Source organism: Grampus griseus (genome assembly GCF_964374135.1).
Source record: "Grampus griseus genome assembly, chromosome: 19".
Lineage (NCBI taxonomy): Eukaryota > Metazoa > Chordata > Mammalia > Artiodactyla > Delphinidae > Grampus > Grampus griseus.
In genome coordinates this window covers 5,201,565-5,221,835 of record NC_139013.1, presented here as the reverse complement: position 1 = coordinate 5,221,835, position 20,271 = coordinate 5,201,565, and the positions used below count along the sequence as shown (strand labels likewise).

The 20,271-nt window shown below is 46.5% G+C and overlaps 1 long non-coding RNA gene across 1 annotated transcript; it reads right to left on the bottom strand.

Moving 5' to 3' along the window:
• Positions 1 to 10,802: 10,802 nt before the first annotated feature.
• LOC309836240 lies at positions 10,803 to 19,913 on the bottom strand. The gene is made up of 4 exons (XR_014298134.1): positions 19,691 to 19,913; positions 19,252 to 19,345; positions 14,985 to 15,172; positions 10,803 to 12,423 (listed from the first exon to the last, which is right to left on the bottom strand). It is a non-coding gene; the product is annotated as an uncharacterized lncRNA (long non-coding RNA).
• Between the last annotated feature and the right edge of the window lie 358 nt (positions 19,914 to 20,271).

Below are 20,271 nucleotides of genomic sequence, written 5' to 3'. Positions count from 1 at the left end.
GGTCGGGGAAAAGAATTAGTATTGTGATAAGAAACAGGAGTAAATATTTTAAAAATTGATTAATATTAGGATCTGAGTGTATGTATCATATTGAAAATTCCATACTAGATCATGTGACAAATCAGTGCCACCAGCACAAACACTGAGAAATAATCTATTGTGAAGCTAAGTGATAATAAGGTTTGGATTGTGATTCACTGTCAGTCTGAGATATTTCTTGTTCTGTAAGAATAAGTATTGTTGGAATTAGGCTGGTGATAAAAGCATATGAGATAGTGGTTTTCACATGGGGTGGATATACATTACTTTTGTAAATGTTGGAGTTTGTTGTTATAATAGGCATTGTTAGTATGAATAGTGTGACTGAAGAAGGTAAGTTATTATTTTTACTTGGAGTTGCACCAGTTTTTTGGTTCCCAAGACCAGTGGATAACTACTGTCCTTTAGAAGCTTGAAAAAGCCATCCTAACAGGTATGGACACGTGAATTAGCAGTTCTTGCATACGTTTTTGGTAAATAAGATTTAGTCTTCTGTTACTGGATTCACAATGTACTGTTTGGTTCTTTTTTAAAGTATACTTACAGTATAAGGTCCTAAAATGATTTGGGGATTTAATGATAGGAGTAAGAGAGGTAACGGGTGGAGAGTTACGATGTGTAAACGATGGCTTAATATTATTGATATGATGCGTGTATTTGCCTCCTTCAGCTTTTCGGTCTCCGGTCCACGTAGACATCGCCTTTAGGGTCGTTTTCCTCCATAAAACCCTTTACGACCTCCCCCGCCCCCCCACGTAACGTCCCCTTCCACAAGGTGGATTCGCGCCCCCCAGCCTGGCCCTCTCGGCCCCTTGAGAGCAGCGCCGGTCGCCCCGCTCCTGGAGAGCCCACGTCCTCTCCCTGGTCCTGGGGTTCTGGAGAGCCCGCCCCTCTCCTGAGACCCCCTCCTTCCCTCCCAGCCCCTCTGTCCTCGCGTCTCCTCAGGCCGGTCCTTCTGCTCCGCAGGCCTCCCCTTCCTAGTCAGCCCTTCCCCTCACCCCGTGTAGGGAGAGGTGACCTGGGCCAGCCTTGTGACACCCAGTGTTCTTCCGTCTGAAATTCCACCCCGCTGGAAAATGTGTAGTCAGCGGAAAAGTAATCAATAGTCAATCTAAGAAAGAAGTGAAAAACTTATTTTTGCCAAGCTGAGGATTATAACCCCGGAGACAGCCCCTTAGAGAGCTGTGAGAACTGTGCTGAAGAGGGAAGGGGGAAGGCTGGTGTATAGCTGATGCTGGGAAGGGGTACAGGCAGTCAGGCACGCATCTTGGAAGAAGGTAACTGCTGTGCTTGAGGAACACATAGCTTAGTTAATGGTTTTAGTGCTTTGCTAACTATGGTAAGATGTAAGAACCCAGGTTCATAAAAATTTTTCCTGCAAATGCTTGACTGTCTGAAGGCCGGTTCTGCCAGTTTTCCCAGTGCCTCATCCTGCTCTCTGCCCGGAATTCCTGTCAGGGTGGCTGCAGGTCAGTGACCGCGGTGGCTAATGTCTTGAATCTTGTAGAACTGGATGATGGGCAACATTCTTTTACAATCTGTTCCCTCTCGGTCTTAATTTCATCCAACATTTGGGAGGCATTTTGTGACCAATTTGTCCCACAGTACTAGGAATGTTCATTCCCAGGTCCAGTGAGCAACCTTGTCTTCTAAGCGTTCACCAACCCATTGCTATCTGGGCCTTTCAGGAGTAGGGTCTTGTTTTTTTTTCTTTTTTCTTTTTTTTTGGCTGCGTGGCATGTGGGATCTTAGTTCCCCAACTAGGGATCGAACACACGCCCCCTGCATTGGGAGCTCGGAGTCTTAACCACTGGACCGCCAGGGAAGTCCCAGCAATGCTCCTTTTTAAATGGTAGCTTCCAATTAATTTGCAGGGCTTTAGACCCTTGTTGGGTGTTGCTCAAGAGAAAAGCAGACCCGTTATCACTTTGAAGGGTGTTAGGCAGAGTCCACGTCAGGGGATAATTTCCTTGAGGGCTTTAAGCACGTCAGAGGCTTTTTCTCTGTCTGGGTGGGATAGGCCTCCACCCATCCTGAAAAGTGTCCACAAACACAAGCAGATACCTGAAATTTCCTGTGGCTCGAGGCATTTTGATGCTGCAGAAATGTGTCTCAGGGGGGGCTCCCAGGAGCTCTGGTTCTCAGCGCAGAAAGAATGCAGTGAGAGGCAAAGTGATAGATAGGGACGTTGGTGAGGCTTCCGGGGCGGGTGAGAGGGTGCCGCCCTGGGAACTTAGCTACAGTTTCATATAATCAAGGGAAAACTCCTCCACGTCCCGAGGGGCAGTTTTCTTGTCCCTACGTGGTCAAGCCGGGACTGTCGTGGAGCAACGGAAATGAGCAAAAAGGTGGTAACATATACTAAAATATGGTAAGTCATCTCAGCTTTCAGCATAATGTCACCTTTTCCTTATATTTTGTTTTTAGTGTGTGCAGGAGTGTGTCCTAGGGGTCATCAACTTACTGAGCTCACTGGGCAGAATGTGGGTCTCAGGCCACCATTGTTTTATTGTTTGGGGGCGTGTCTCAGGCTTCTGTTGCATGGTTTTATTGCTAAGCAAGCCTGCTCTCTCTTTTTTTTTTTTTTTTTTGCGGTATGCGGGACTCTCACTGCTGTGGCCTCTCCCGTTGCGGAGCACAGGCTCCGGACGCGCAGGCTCAGCGGCCATGGCTCACGGGCCCAGCCGCTCCGCGGCATGTGGGATCTTCCCGGACCGGGGCACGAACCCGTGTCCCCTGCATCGGCAGGCGGACTCTCAACCACTGTGCCACCAGGGAAGCCCTCTGTTGAGTCTTTTATCTCAGTTATAGATTTAATCTTGTTTCTTGTTAATATCATTTGGTGGTAAGGGTGGCTTCCTTGTCCCTCAAGAGACAGGGTGGCCCCTAATTTAGTAAGTTCCTTGCACTAAAGAGAGGGGACAGTCAGGCACAAACGGAAAGCAATGTAGAAACGACCGGCCGTTGCTGTTGCACAAAAGGGGTTCCTGGAAAGTGTGCCCCCGTCTCTTTCCCGACACTCCCATTACATATTTCTTATGCTTGTTAAGGCTTCTAATCCTTTTGGTTAAGACTGAAAGGGTTGCACTGGTGTCTATGAGAAATTCTATCATGGCCCACCACTTAATGACCACCCAGGGCTCGACACTAGTTATGTACATGGTATCTGTAGGCAGAGCCACTTTCAGCCTCGAGCCCCCTCACTGTTCTGATTGTGAAACCATCAAAGGCCCCCGTCACTCTCTGGCGTCTGGGGCATTCTCTCCTCCAATGCCCTGTCTGTAAAGGGCGCGTGTCACAGTCGTTCCTCCAGTGTCCCTTTGGTCCACACAGGGCACACTGGTCCTGTCTGGGTACCCACGGGCCTTGTGGTCCACCACAGCCAGATTGGCCCAGAAAGGCCGGCCTCCCCTTCGAGGCGCTCTGAATGGACAAAGCCACTACCATCATTTGGGCCTTTTGTATATATTTCTCTGGGTGTGTTCAGCCTTTTCGGCCATATCCCTATTATTGAAAACTGAATAAGCCAATTGGAGCAAATCACTTGTAGGGGTCTGAGGGCCAGCAGCCGCCTTTTGAATCTTGCGCCCGACGTCTGGGGCCGACTGGGCTGTGAAGTGTATAGCCAAAGGGCCTGTGCCTTGGGGGAGGACGGATCCACATTCATGTACTTATAAAAATCTTCTATTAACTTTTCTTGAAATACGATCAGATTTCCATCTGACCCCTGTTGGACTTCTTTCACTTGTTCATAATTGACAGGTTTCACTGGACATTGTTTCATAGCCTCTATTGAACAATCATATGGTCTCATCCGTCCCTATCAGTAGAATTTACCTGATAAGGCATCCTGCATCTGCCTCGGGGACAGCGTTGTTCCCCACCCGGTGTAGTGACTGGCCCTGCTGGGCTGTGGCTGGCTGCCAATGTTATAGGCTGTTTTTCCTCTGGGGTGCAGCACGGGGTATAGTAAACTCTGCAAATCCCCCCAAGTGAGATCAGAAGATCGTATTAACCGGGTAAACTCCTTCGTGAAAAGTTCAGGGTCCTCAGAAAAACTTCCCAGTTGATCTTCTGCCAGACTTAGATCAGACATTGAGCAAGGCACACGGACTTCTATGTTTCCTCGATTTCCGTCAGGAACTTCCTCTCAGAGGCAGAACGGTAGGGGCAGTTGGCTGGTGACTTACGCCACTGCGGGTGCTCGCTGGTCCAAGACTGGGCCCCTTGGGGTACAGAGAAGGAGCTCCTGAATTTGGTGGGGGCCTCTCTCTCCTCACCCTCGGGTGCGCTTTCCCCTGGGATAAGGGGCTCCTGCCTGTGAGATAGCCCTTACTGGAGCAGCCGCTTCCACGGTTATAGCACCTGCCACCAGAGCAGTAGTTAGCTATCCAGAAGTTTCCTTCCTTTGTCAAAACCCACCGTGCAATTTCATCAAGATTTGTACTTACTACTTCAGATGGATCCCTTCCAAAGTAGTCAGTCTCCCAGCCTGGTGTTAATGGCCAAGAAACTGTCCCAAAGGAATAGTACAGAAGGTGTCCCCAATGGTGTTAACAGTGAGTGGGAACTGGTCTGACTGTAAATTGGAAATAAAGGGTCAGCACCTGTAAGGGGCGTAGGGAGGGGATGACCGACATCAGGGCACTCCTCCGTTGGGCACTCCTAGTAATTGGGGGGAAAGTACCTTAAGCCTTGGAAGTTGATTCCCTTCAGTTTCCCTGTGCATGACGTGCTTAAGAATACCTGTTAAGAGGCCTTTTATCTAGGACGGACACAGTCCTTTAAATGATGCTTTTTCTAGTATGTATAACCCCCTGGTTATAGATTACGGGCATCTAATCTTCATCCAAAGATAGATTACGTGATCAGCTTCAGAAACAAGCTTAGAATATCTTAACTCAATTAAGCTTTAGAATAATATAGCAACAAAGAGCTATTAGAAAAGTGAGTTTTAAGACAGTAGATACTGACCTCAGTTAGCAAAACTAAAATTTAATATCTGTTAAAACATAATTTTTTCTTTTCTAAATAACCCTCAGTTTTACCAAATATAGCCAAATTAAGATTAATTTGTAAAATAAGTCTGGTTAATTAATAACATAGGCTTGTATTATAATTTGTCCAGTAAAGTGGTTGCCTTGATCACTAAAATTTATAGAAACTATACCCAAGTGAAAAACACGTTTTTATTTTTTTTATTTATTTTTTTGCGGTACGCAGGCCTCTCACTGTTGTGGCCTCTCCCGTTGCAGAGCACAGGCTGCGGACGCGCAGGCTCAGCGGCCATGGCTCACGGGCCCAGCCGCTCCGTGGCACGTGGGATCTTCCCGGACCGGGGCACGAACCCGTGTCCCCTGCATCGGCAGGTGGACTCTCAACCACTGCACCACCAGGGAAGCCCAAAACACGTTTTTAAACCATTCTTTTTTCCACTGTGAGGGCATCAGCCTTGTAGCCAAGAAAGGGTTTAAACCATTAAATAAAAAATGGGGTTTGCCAGGGATCCAGGAGGAGCCAAGTGGCTGTCTTGGATTTCCCACAGCCCTGACTGTTCAATTTGCAGCTGTTATTTACCCATTTAATTTCTCTCATTTAGGAGCAGACTGGCCATGCTACAAGTACATCAGGACGGCAAAAGTCTGACAATGAGTTAATTTAATTTTAACTCATGAATTTTCTTGCTGACAGATTTTACAACAAAAATAGTATGAACTTAGTGACTTTCAGCAAACCCAGGTACAATAAAAATACCGTGCTTAATGTTGACGACTCTAAAGACATGTCTGTATTAACAATCTTTAATAACAACAAACTTTAATACCAGATATTAATTTAACATTAAATATTTCTCAGGTCATGTGAATCTGAAATCCATTTAGCTTAGTTTCTCTTGTATTCAGAAATGTTTAATTTGTAAGCACTTACTTTTTTTTTAAGCCAATTAAATTGAGCTCATTTACAAATTAACCTTAGCAATACTATCTAAAGACAAGACCACGTAAGACACACATATATCCAGACAGACAGAGATCTCATAGTTTCATTTTAAAACTTGTTCATAAGACAGGCATTGCAAAACAAAACTTATCAGTTTATAAATAACAGTTGGAATAGTTAAGTTTACAGACTTGAGTACAACAGGGACAGACCTAGAATGTACGTGTCCTTCCGGGTCCATAAACATCCACAGCGTCTTTCTGTGGCAAGCCATGCTGACTGCCAGCATTCCTCTGGTTCCGTGTCTCTAAACATCCATATCCTTGTTCCTCTGGTCTGTCCTAGATCTCTCATCAGAGTCCTAAAGCATTCGGGGTTGACCAGTCGCCTAAAAGGGGCACACATTGGGGGAGTGTCCTCCCCAGTCCACCTGGCATCCACGGCCCCTCTAGGACCCGACCCCCCTCCTTCTTATCTTACCACTGCCCCTTTGTGGTCGCCAGCCGAAACCACTGAAATGTGTCTTGGGGGGCTCTGAGGAGCTCGTTCTTCAGGGAGAGGCAAAGTGATCTATTAGACTAGCACGCTTGTGAGGCTTGCGGGTGGGCGAGAGGGTGCCGCCCCCAGAACTTAGTGGGCTCCTGTTTTATAATCAAAGGAGAAGTGGGGAGGGGGAGAGGACCACCTCCTTCCTCATTCTTGAGTAGCCATCAAGCTTCCATCCTCAGCTCCGCCTGCACATCGGGTGGGGGCTTTTTCTTGTCCCTACATGGCCAAACTGGGACTGTCATGGAGCAACGGAAGTGAGGAAAAAAGGTGGTAACATATACTAAGATATGATAAACCATCTCAGTTTTCAGCATAATGTCACCTTTTCCTTATATACTTTTTAGTGTGCGCAGAGGAGCGTGTCTAGGGGTCAACTTACTGAGCTCACTGGGCAGATGTGGGTCTCATGCCACCCTTGTTTTATTGTTCGGGGGCGTGTCTCAGGCTTCTGTTGCTTGGTTTTGTAGTTAAGCAAACCTGCTTTCTTGAGTGATCATTAACTTACAGGGGTCTCCCATGCTTTTTTCTTTACTTGCAGTCCCCTAGTGGGATTAACTATTCAACCGCCTACTTTGTCCCTTACTCTGTCCCTATCAACTTGAGTGAAGTCTATTTGCCAGTCCTTGGTGGCTCGTGGAGTCCTCTGTGTTGGGTCCCCATCTGGGGAGATCTGACAGCAGTATTTGGGTTATTTTTAGCACAAATCATGCAATTTTCAGTGACTCCTTGGATGGCCCTTGTAGGTCAGGCCCCATTATATACTTTTGAATCCACTGTAAGGCGGCATCTCTCCCGTGGTGGGTACTGTCACGATGTGCTGCAGCAGTGTCCACGAAAGCCTCAGAAATCAAGTCAGTTCCGTGTGCGCTACATTTCTAGCCAGGCGAGGTGTGATCAAGAGTGCATCCCCACTCTTCGGCCCTCTCCTCGTCCTTTTCTGAATATTCCGGCTGGTATTCTGACAAGTCAGTCTGCGGGAGAAGTGACCCTATGATGGCTTGGTAATCGCCTGCCTTTGCTATTTTCTTTGCAGCTTGGTCAGCTAACCGGTTGCCTTTTTTTATATGAGTCTCACCCTTCTGGTGGCCTGGGCGGTGCATTACGGCCACTTGTGAGGGCTTGAGGACTGCTTCTAACAGGGACAAGATTTCAGAAGCATGTTTTATGTCTTTACTGTTTGAAGTGAGGAGCCCCCTTTCTTTCCAGATGGCGCCGTGAGCATGCCCCACGGAGAATGCATAGCGAGGGTCAGTCCTTCCAAGGTTTACCACCACATACCCAGCACGTCAGCTACTGTGAACAGTCCGTACCTGCCTCAGCCAGGCGTTGTCTGTTCAGTCTGGTCTGCCAGAGTACACCAGCCCCGCGACGTGCAGGCAGCGGTGCCCTGGGGATTGTGCAGCCGCAGTCGGGAGCAGTGGTGGCTGGCTTTAGGGCTGAAGTGACCTGAAATGTTACATTGGGAGCAATGGTGGCTGGCTTTAGGGCTGAAGTGACCGGAAATGTTACATTGGGATTGTCTAAGAGACTGGCCTGGTACTTTCCCATTCTCCCAGAAGTCAGCCAGTAGCCCCCCTTTTTGTTCCAGTAAAGAAAGGACAGGGTGAGAGACATACAGAGTGGTGGGCTGCCCACGGCAAACTGCTCAGCTTCCGGAAGTCTGCTGCAAGGAGCTGCTACAGCTCAAAGGCAGAGTGGCCATCCCCTAGTGTGTTCTGGTTGTCCTGAGAAGTAGGCAACAGGTCGAAGGACATTCCCCAGAATTTGAATTAACACCCCAAGATTCGTCTCTCACGGACATATAATCTGAAAGGTTTCTTTCAGTCTGGTTGTCCCAAAGCCGGAGCTGAGACTATGTTTTTATTGTTTCAAAGGCTGTTTGGCACTCTTTAGTCCAAGTAGGGGCTCAAAATCATGTCCCTTTAAAGCCTTATAGAGGGGCTTTACTCTGAGCCTATAGTTCGGGATCCAGATCCGATAGAATCCTGCCATTCCCAGAAACGCCCTGTTGTCTGCAATTCTTGGTGTTCCCAAGCCTGCAATTGCCCGTTTTCTATCAAGCAAAAGACCCCGCTGCCCTTGGGAAAGGATAAAACCCAGCTACGTGACTTGTTGCTTACATACTTGAGCCTTTTTCTGGGAGACCTTACATCCACAGTTGGCCAAATAACTCAGGGTGCTGATGGTATTTTGTAGACACTTATCATTCATAGGGTTCGCTATGAGCAAATGGTCCACATTTTGGAGGAAGAGTCCTTCATCCAATATTAAGTCTCTAAGGTCCCCAGCCAACATTTCCCCAGACAAGGTAGGGGAATCCTTAAATCTTGAGGCAGGACCGTCCACCAATACTGTTGGACTACCTGTCTTTCTGGGTCCTGCCCTTCAAAAGCAAACAGCTGCTGTGATTCTTCTGCAGTAGGAATGCAGAAAAAAAGCATCCTTCACGTCAAAAACAGAACCAGCTGTTTGCTTCTGGAATAGCTGTGAGCAGAGCGTATGGATTGCGTACCACAGGGTGCAAATCCTGGATTTTTTCATTAGTAGCCCTCAAGTCTGGGACAAAGAGATGCTCTGTTGAGTTTGGCTGTTTGACTAGGAGGATAGGGGTTTTATATGGGGACCTGCAAGGTTTAACCTGATTAAACCAACTTTTTGAGAACTGGCTAAATTCCCTTTTGGGCCCCTTGGCTCAGAGGGTATTGTTTTCGATTAGGTGTCCCAGCGCATCCCTTTTTTTTTGCCACACTGTGCAGCTTGCGGGATCGGGATCTTAGTTCCCTGACCAGAAATCGAACCCAGGCTACCGCGATGAAAGCACCGAGTCCTAACCAGTGGACCACCAGGGAATTCCCTCCAGAGTCCCTTTTTAACATGATTTGTATTGGCCATGCATTTTTGGCCTTCCCTAGGGTGCTATCGACCCACACTTGTGCCTTAGCTTTTCACAGACCTGGAGCAGGGGGAATGGGGGTGGAGTGGGTGAGAGCTCAGTCTCCTTTTCTGGGGTGTCTGTGAGCGCCATCTTTAGGCTTACAGTGTGCTCCTGTGGGACCCTGATGTCAAGCTGTTCTGGCGAAAAAGTTGCTTGAGTGCTTAATTTACAAAAGAGGGACTGATTAGACATACCGGCATATATAAGAAACTGCGTTTCAGGGTGAGGTCCCTAATTAGCATTCTAGAGGTTATAGGAACATAAGATTTTGTCCTTCTCCAGAAACTCCTGTGACTGGGAAGGATTGAGATGTTTTCTGTGCCACCGTGCTGTTTACCACAGAGTATGTTGCACCGGTATCTATCGGAAAGTCAATCAACTTGTTCCCCACTGTCAAAGTTACCCGGGGCTCCTGTGGGGAAATTGGAATTGGACACCTCAAGTCCAAGGGAGCCCCTGGGCCGCTTTATTCATCTTCAGAGCGTTGCGCTCTCTCTACCATAGGAGAGGCTCCCGTCTTTCTTTTGTGGTTTTCCTTCTTATTCCTTAGATGAGCGCAGTCTTTCCCAGTGCCCTTCCTCCTACAGTAAGCACACTGTTCCCTCCCCAGTGGGGCTCACCTCTCTCCAGGCTACTCGCCTTCCGGGAATCCAGTGCTGGCACCAGATGAGTGGCGTTAAGTCTTGCAAAGAGCTCCTTTCGTTGTTCCCTGTTGGTGAACACTTTAAAAACAACATCTACCGGTTGAGAAGGGTTCATTCCAAATGCACCATCTAGCTTTGTAATTTTCTTCTTAGATCTGGGGCGCTTTGCCCAATGAAGGTCATATTTACCATTCCAGTATTTTGGGGGCCTCAGGGTCTGCACCAGTGTAGTGCCTATAAGCTTGATAAATTCTTTCTAGAAACTCTGATGGGTCCTCATTGGGTTTTGGTGTATCTCTTGATCTCTTGAATTTTGTTGAAGCTCTTTTGCCTAGCTACTGCCTTTCGAAGACCCGCTGAGATACACTTCCTGTAATGCTCTAGGTGCGGCATATCTCCGTTATTAGGTTCCCAGTCAGGCTCAGCAGTAGGAACTGCCTGATTTGCTTCTGGAGTTCCACCTGGTCCGCTAGATGGAGCTAGTGCACTTCCTCTCTAGTCTTGTCAAAGAGCATCCTCCTTTCATCCCCAGTAAGCATGATATTCATAAAAGTGTGAATGTCCGCCCATGAGGGATGGTGAGTGGCAAAGATAGAAGTGAAAAGTTCAGTCACGTGGAGGTATGTAGGTTATGGTTTTTCCAGTTAAATAAATCAAATTGAGAATGGATGGCGCGTCCATAGAAACCCAGCTGATTGGCCATCTGCATTAAGGCCTCCTCTCCAGGGTATCAGTGCAAGGGAAGCTGCGTGCTCCAGAAGTGGCTCCTGGTCAAATGGGACGCCCTCCTGGGTCACAGATGGTGACACAAACTAGGCCCCTGTGCCCCAGAGGTTGGGTCACAGATGGTGACACAAACTAGGCCCCTGTGCCCCAGAGGTTAACACAGAAACTTCTAATTGATCCCCATAAGTAGGGGAAACAGGAGGTGCTGAAAGGAGTGCATATGTTGGTGGCATGGGGGCAGTCGGAACAACCACTGGTGCAGCCTGCTTGGCCAGTGTTTTGAAATAACATGTTCTCAGTCTCATTTTCTCCCTCTCCCTCTTGTAGAACAGATTTTCCCCCGGTTTTCCTTTCAGACCACCATAAGGCAGCAGCTGTCTCACTTCTTTTCCTCATGATGCAATAGCGTACATGCTTCTACATATGGAATCTCACCATTTTTACCTGCTCAATTCTAACTGCAAGATTGTATAAGTGAGCAGGGCACCTTGCTCTCCTGATCCTAACATATACTGGGGCCACACGCTATACAATAGAATATCATCTCTTTTTAGTCACAGGCCCATAACTATACTTTGTCCATTCATTTAAGATATGCCCCAAAGGGCTTTCCTTAGGGACAGATACAAGTTCAAGAGCAACAAAACACAAAAGGCACAAACAAATTCCATCGTGAATGAATGCAAAACAAAAGCAAACAAACTGGTTCACAGAGTTGCAACAAAAATTCCCCTCTGCAACAGGGTACCCCAGTCAAATGCAAAACAACTTGGCTGTTCCCTTACAGGAAAAGCCGAAATTGAGAGGGTGGTGTGTTCCCAGTTGTACACATCAGACACACCTACTGTCTGGAGCCCGTCGATTCCATCTGTACGGAGCTCCCACTGCCAAGTGCAGGGGCATCTGGTGCCACTTCAGGGAATTTTAAAGGGGAAGATCCTCAGGACAGGTGGTCCCAGCAGCTGCTAGGGCTTTACCCAAAAATTCCCCAACCGGGGCTGACCACAAGCAGCAAGGCTCCTGGCCGGCTTCGCCAAAATTGATAGAGTCCAAGGTCGTTCTGCTTGCTGCACGACAGGCCAGTAAACTGAGAGGCGAGTTGCTGGGGCAAGGCAGAGCGACTTTTTATTCGGAGAAGATGGCGGACCAGTGTCTCCACAAGCCATCTTCCCCCAGTCAGATTTCGGGCTCCTTTTATACAGAGGAGGGGTGCTGCGTGGTTGGTTGTTGCAGGCTTGGTGACTGCGCCGGCAAAGGGGGCGAGTGGGCAAATGGGAGCTGGACTGCGGCCCGAGGAGACTGTGGCCACAGGGCCACTGCCACACTGCACCGGCGACGCCCCGCACGCGCCCTGCCCCTAATGCAACAGTAGCCAAAGGCCTCTGCGTGGTGTTCCACCAGTCTGTTGTGGTCCAGGAAATGGTTCTCTCTTGTTGCTGGTTCTCTCTTGTTGCTTCTTCCCATATGTAGAGTTACACTATTAAAATCATTGGTCTTATAAGACTATAGATTTGGTCACTTGTTTCAAGTCGCCTAGTCATCATTTTTACCGGAGGCTCAGTCACACACTTGGTAATGCAAGGAACAATCCTATAAAACAGGCAGAACACAAGTAGTACAGTAACGTTAATACGGTCATAAGTAAGTACTTAAGTACTTAAAAGAGCTTCTGTTAGGTGCGGCCCAGTACCTCCCCAGGTCTGTGGAACAGTCTGTTCTGCACCAATTGTTATCTTTAAGGTAAATGATATATTGTTATGGTACATAAAGTTCACTGAAGATGTCTAGATATACAAGGTGAGTGCTGAGTCATTACTGATGAAGGAGAAGGAATTTAATTTAAATTCAAATTTTTCCTGTCTTGCCTTAAACTGTGAGTTTTTATTTCATCACTGTTTTCCCAGGAAGCAGGCATCTTACTCCATCTTACTCCATCCCACATCCTCTGACTGTGTGGGCAGGGGGGAAGCAGGCATCTTACTCCATCCCACATCCTCTGACTGTGTGGGCAGGGGGGATCAGAAGACATAGAGAGGGACTGAGAGAGCAATAGAAAACTGAGGGGAAAAGAAGAGTGGGCAAGGTCAGAGGGCAGTGTAGAGGATGGGTGAGTGTCTTGCAAAGAGATGGTAAGAATGAAAGAGAAAAAGCAGTGAAAGTAGCAGATGAGAAAAATAGAGTGTATAGAAAATTGGGATCTCCAGGGAGATGAAGGTGAAGGGATTAAGGCAAAATACAAGAGGGGCCCTTGATCAGTGGTAACAGCATCGTCAACCGTGGTGAGGCATTTCCCATGGAGAGTCGGGGGAGGGGATAAAAGAGCTGAACCCATGTCCTACAGAGCAACTTGATGCTGGGAGAGGAAAAGAAGAGGAGAAACGAGGGGAAGAGAGAGAGCAGGAAGCGGCGGAGAGTGGGGAGGGAGAATAACAGGGACAGAGAGAGAGAAGAGATGGGGGAAGAAAGAGGCAGAAATACAGAGATGTAGGGTCATCAGAAAGGTCGGGGAAAAAGAGCATCAATAGGGGGCACAAGTTGCAGAGTGGGGCAGGACAGGAGTGAGAAAATAGGACGGGAGAAACAGCAGGAGGCTAGAGGGGAGCAAAAAGACAAACATAGAAAGCAACAGGGAGACCGATAAACAGAATGAAATGGAAACGCAGAGTAGTGCAGGTGGAGACCTGGAGATGATCACACTGTAATAGAGCCCAGCAGTGCGCAGCCCTTAGCACAGGGCCCTTGGCGCACGCTGTTCCCCCCACCCCCGTTACCAGGAGACCACTGAAGGGATGGTTGGAGTGGCCTTAGAGCTCCCGTTCAGCCATTGGTCGGCGCCACAGTGAGCCCTTCCCTCAAGCGACCAGCTGCCAATGAGTGACATTTAATGGACCCATTCAGCCAAATGTCCGCGGAGTGGCAGTCGTCAGGCAGAGAGTGAAGTAAGAGAGGGATCCAGGCCTTCTCCCCTCCCCTTCTCCTTGGGCCAGCAGGTGAGCTGGGAGGCCGAGGGAACGGGGTGTCTTTTGCGGGAATCCATTAGGCTGCCCTAATGGCCGCAGCAGTCTGCACGGGGACCTGGCCCTGAGGGAGCTGCCAACTGAGATCTGCTTCTTCAGCCAGGCCTGGGCACTGGCAGGAGGACCCAAACCTGGTTCTGGACGAATGCTCCGGGGCAGGGTAACTGGCCCCTCTGCAGGGACCCCTTTCTGTTAGCCAGGCCTGGACCCTGGAGGGTGAAAGTTGTGTCTTGGCACCTTCCCCTTTCTTGTCAGGACAGAGAGTAACATTTGTTTGGTGGAGGTTTACAGGAACATCTTTACCTGACCACGACCTGACCTCAAGTACAAAGGATCTGCCACCAAGAGGTCTGTAACCACACCCCTCCCTCACCGTTCCTGTAAGAGGGCTTTGCTGGAAGCTTTCAGGGAGTTTGGGGTTTTTAAGGCATGAGCCACCCATCTCCTTGCATGGCCCTGCAGCAAGCCTTTCTGTTCCAAACTCCAACATTCTGGTATTGTTTGGCCTCACTGTGCGTCTAGCACACGGACTTGCGTTTTGGTAACAGTACTAAGTGGAGTAAATCAGACACAGGTAGACACATATATGTGGAATCTAAAAAAATGGTACAAATGAATTTACTGACAAAGCAGAACTAAACTCACAGACATTGAAAACAAACTTATGGTTCCCAAAGGTGGAAGGAAGGGGAGAGATAAATTAGGAGTTTGGGATTTACAAATATACACTACTACATATAGAATAATTAAACAAGGATCTACTGTATAGCACAGGGAACTATATTCAGTATCTTATAATAACCTATAATGGAAGATAATCTGAAAAAGTGGTTAAGAATCTGCCTGCCAATGCAGGGGACACGGGTTCGAGCCCTGGTCTGGGAAGATCCCACATGCTCCGCAGCAGCTAGGCCTGTGCGCCACAACTACTTAGCCTGTGCTCTAGAGCCCCCATGCTCCGCAACAAGAGAAGCCACCGCAATGAGAAGCCCATGCACTGCAACGAAGACCCAATGCAGCCATAAATAAATAAATTCTATATATATACACTTCAGTTAAAAAAGGGATAAGCTACACTATTTGATCTTCAAAGATTTGTCATGCACTGAACAAAACAAAAGTGTAGGAACTTACTTATTGGTCTCTGTGTGGAGTTTTCTGTCCTGAGTCCCTCCTGGGACGGTGGGCAGCAGAGGACCATCTGTTCCACATGCTGAGGGCTTCCCTGTGTGTGTGGTGGTGACTCAGGAAGGGGGTGTGTTGATTGCAAGCATTAAACAGCCTGTTTTCCACTTTCAGGATCGACCTCTAGAGACTCTTGTCTGAGGAAGAAGCCCAGAAGAGGAGAGGAGAGAAAAGGAGTCTGGAATGGCTCTTTCTCAGGTAAAGTCATATTCTCAGTTGATTTTTCTGTCTTTCCAGAAATGCCCTTCTTTGGACTCGCTGGTCTTGTCTGAAGTGTCCTGCCTGACACCTGTACAGTCACAGTCATCCGGGTCCTTCCCTCAGGGCCTGTCACCTCCACTTAGATCCCATCTCCCCATGACCTGGGACTTGTGAAGAGGCTCCACTGGGCCTAGTCCTGGGCAGGGCTTCACACCCATGGACTGGAGATGGGGTGTCGGTGCTACTGGGCAGCAGGGATTACTGAGGGGCCCCATCTGGATGCACTGTCTGCTCTCTGAAAACCAGGATAAAGAAGCTGTACATGCAAGTCAGGTAATAATATGCACTTATGCCCGGTAAATTTTAGCAAACAGACTACAGCAAATATGTTGTGACTTTTCATGCTGCATTAGAAACGAAATGGATGTGTTGCTGATTTAAAAATCGTAATGATGGGGAATGGAATGGAAAGTTCAGAGATACATCAGTGGTAGAGGGTGTTTCATTCTACTATTGATTTTAAACTTTGAAATCAACCTAAATCTCTGACACATGGAGATTCTTAGCCCATTTTCATCATCTCTGGTCCTTGGAGGTTACTTTTCGCTGTTGGTTGCCTCCTCTGACACACAGAAGTTTCTCATTCTGATGCAGGTAAGGTTCCAGCTTTACACTTTTGCTGGTAGATACCCGGTTCTCCGGCACCGTTTGTTACTGAGACTGTCCTTTTTCTATTGCGTGGTCTTGGCACCCTTGAAAATGCATTCTATGTATATGCAAAATTAATTTTGAGTGTTCTGTTCTGTTGCGTTACTTTACATATCTGTTTATGCCAGTACTACATCATCTTGATTATTTCGTGATGTTTTGCACATGGACTTTTGGTATCCTGCAACTTTTCTAGAGGTTTTTTTAAATTTTATTTATTTTTGGTTGCATCGAGTCTTCGTTGCTGCACGCGGGCTTTCTCTAGTTGCGGCAAGCAGGGGCTACTCTGTTGCAGTGCGCGGGCTTCTCATTGTGGTGGCTTCTCTTGTTGCAGAGCATAGGCACTAGGGCGCACAGGCTTCAGTAGTTGTGGCACACAGGCTTACTTGCTCTGCGGCATGTGGGATCTTCCCAGACCAGGGCTCGAACTCCTGTTCCCTGCATTGGCAGGCGGATTCTCAACCACTGTGCCACCAGGGAAGCCCTAGAGTTGTTTTCTGATGTAGCAGTTTCCTTGTGGAATCTTTACTGTTTTTACATACAAAAGTTATCATCTACAAATAAGATAATTTTACTTTTCTCAACTTGGGTAACTTTCTTTTTCTTGTCTAATTTCTCTGGTGAGGGCTTCCTGTACTTTGCTGGACAGTAGTGCAGAGAGTGTGTATCCTTGCCTTCTTCCTGAGAAGGAAAGCTTTCTAGCTGAGTGTTTATCTTTTTTTCTTTTTGGCCTTGTGGTGGGATCTTAGTTCCCTGACCAGCGACTGAACCTGGGCCACGGCAGTGAAAGTGCCGAGTCCTAACCACTGGACCGCCAGTCAATTCCCAGAGTTTTTATATCTTGAAACATAGTTGAATTTTGTGAAATGCATTTTTCTGCATCAATTGAGACGATCATATGTTTTTTTCCTTTATTCTGTTAATGTGGTATATGACATTAATTGATTTTTGTATGTTGAGTCATCCTTGCTTATAGTAATAAAATCCACTTGGTCATGATGTAAAGTCATTTTAATGTGTTGTTGAATTTGGTTTGGTACTATTTTGTTGAGGATTTTTCAGTATTCATGAAGGATATTGGTTTGTAGTTTTCTGTGTTTCGTGTGTCTTTCTCTGGGCTTGGTGTAGAATCATGCGGGCTCCATAGAATGAGTTTGCCAGCGTTCCCTCTACAGCTCTTCGGAAATTTTTTTAAATTCAGGATTAGAGGTAATTCTTCTGTAAAGGTTTTGGTAGAATTATGCAGTGAAGTGATCTGGTTTTGGCTTTTTCCTTGTTTGAGATTTCTGATTACTGCTTGAACCTCTCTAGTTATAATTCTTTTCAATTTTTTTATTAAAGATAAGAGCTTAGTAGGTTGTATGTTTCATGAGTTTACCCGTATCTTCTAGATTATATAATTTGTAAGCATTATTGTTCACAGGACCCCTTACAGTTTTAAAAAACATTTCTGTGACAACAGTTGAAATCTCTCCTCTTTCATGTTTTTAGTTATCTAAATCTTTTTTTTCTTACTCTAGCCAAGGTTTTGTAAATTTTTTTAAAACACTAACTCATAGTTTTCACTTTTATATTTTCACTTTTATATTGACTTTTATATTTTATATTCATTGTAGTACATTTATCTCTGGTCTAATCTTTATTTACCTCTTTCCTTTCGTTAAATTTTATTCTTTTTCTCTACTTTAGTAAAAACAGATTTCTGATTTGACTTCCCTGTTTGTACAGCTTTCACTACGTTTTATAAATTTTTGTATGTTTTCATTTTCATCCAGATATTTAAAAAATTCCTTTGTGATTTCTTCTTTGACCCATTGGTTATTTATGAATACGTTGTTTTATTTCCACATTTTGGAGATTTTTCTGTTTTCATTCTGCTGTTTATTTCTAATTTCATTGCTTTGTAGTTTGAGAAAATTTTAAGACTGAGAACACAATGAAGTAAGATTTCTTTTAGGGCTTCCCTGGTGGCACAGTGGTTGAGAGTCCGCCTGCCGATGCAGGGGACACGGGTTCGTGCCCTGGTCCGGGAAGGTCCCACATGCTGCGGAGCAGCTGGGCCTGTGAGCCATGGCCGCTAAGCCTGCGCGTCTGGAGCCTGTGCTCCGCGGCCGGAGAGGCCACAACAGTGAGAGGCCTGCGTACCGCAAAAAAAAAAAAAAAGATTTCTTTTATATCCTAACATGTGGTCTCTCATGGAGAATGTTCTTGAGAAGTGTGTGTTTTCTGGTTTTGTTGGGTAGAGTGATTTGTACATGTCTGTTAGGTCCAGTATGTCTATAGTGTTGTTCAAGTCCTCTGTTTCCTTACTGATGTTCTCTTTGGTTCCACCCATCGAAAAAACTGGGGTATTAATGTTTCCTTAATTTTGGGGGGGAGTTCTAATGTTAGATGTATATCTTCTGGTGAATTGATCCTTTTAACAGTATATATTGTCCATCTCTTTTATCAGCTTTTGTCTTTATATTGTCTGACACTGTGTAGTCACCTCGGGTCTCTTTAGGATGGAATGTCTTTTTCCACCCTTTCACACTTGGCCTTTCCATGGCTGTAGATTTGTGATTGTTAATAGTTCCAACTCTCTGACACACTCTCTGTAGGCACACTGTACAGTGGTGAAAGGCAGGAGCCCTGGCCAGCAGCCTTCACTGCAACTTCAGAAGGAATGCATCCAGTGTTTTCTTCTGATTATGATGTTTGGTGAAATGTTCTTGCTTCATAACAATCTTTTTTTCTATATTCCTTTTTGTCATGATTTTTAATTCTCCAGGAAGTTTTAAACTATTATTGTGATAAGTCTTTTTCTTAATATGTTAAATTAAATTTAAACTAAACTAAGTGCAGGTAATAAAAATGCTGAAATAAATGTGGATGAAAATGGTAATGGAAAATGTTATCCAAAAATATGTCACTAGACAACTCCTATCTTTTGTTTTTTTCTTTGGCCAAGCCAATCGTCTTGTGGGATCTTAGTTCCCTGACCAGGGACTGAACCTGGGGCTGCAGCAGTGAAATCACCTCCCTGGGCCCACAAGTTCCTATAAAGCCCCAATGTAGAAGGGGACAGTGGCCTTAGGTGGGGAGACCTCATGTAACCCCAGTTTGAGAATCTAGTTCAGATGCTCTAAGTCCTCCAGAAAGAACAGTTTAATAAAAGGCTTTGGGTTAAGCTTTCAGAAGATAATATATAGAGAGAGCTGGATATTCCATTTAATCAGTAAACATTAATTAAAAATCAGGAACAACTGAAAACTGTTCAGTGAGATGGACAAAAAACAAAAAGATGGACAAAAAACAAAAAGCTTACTTTTTTGGAAGCTTATCATTGTTTTCAGCCTGTCCTCCCAATTTGCTGAGGCCCAACTCATCTGGAGATGAGTTTTCTGTCTCTGACATACCAGCTAGGAGGAAGCAGAGTGGTTGAAATATTGAGAGAAAATCAACACGGCCAAGTTAGGTGTTTCTGTAACAGGTGGAGGAGTATTTGCAGGGAGAGTGAAGCAAAGTGTAAAGGCAAACTTTCCGACCAGACAACAAACAAACACACAAAAATGCTCCAGAGGCAGTAAGGCCTGGACATCCAGGGGAGGCTGAGTTACTCAAGGCAGACGATCGTTGCCCTCCCTGTTCTCTGGGTCGTGTGAGGACCCACTGAGAACCACACAGAAGGTGCACACGGAGCCAATTCACCATATTTGTCTTCGATTATGTCTGGTTCCAACACTGACACATGTAATGTCACTCACCTCACAAACATCTCATTGCAATTTCGTGTTCACTTCCTCAGATACGATGAGGTCTTCTCCGGCCGTGTACAGACCTTCCTCCCGCTCTGTCACGTGAGTACCGAAGGCGGCCGGGCGTCCAGCTCCTTCATCTGGCTCTGCTCTCAGCTGCTCGTCTGAGATTTCCCGGAGCTCGGGCACTTTGGCCGGGTCTTCCTCATGAGAACCATCAGAAGACCTCTAACGGAAAGAATCCTTAGACGGCCTTGTTTGCTGAGGGACGAAATAAGCACTTCTGGGAAATCGCTAAGATCAAAACTGCCTTCTGCACGCTGTGGGCTCACACGACTGTCACGGCCGCTCAGGTCTAAGCAGTGTGTTGGCAACAGACCTGCACAGACTGGACAGGTGAGATGAGAACCAGACAGAGAGGGAGACAAGGACTTGCCTTTCCATTCATGCTCGGGGTTTATGTCAAGCACCCCCATCTGTCCTGTCAATGTCTCCTTCCGGTTTTTCTGCTCTTTTAAGAATCATTAGCTAGGGGCCTTTCCTGGCTCTCCAGTGGATAACACTTGGCGCTCCCAATGCAGGGGGTCTGG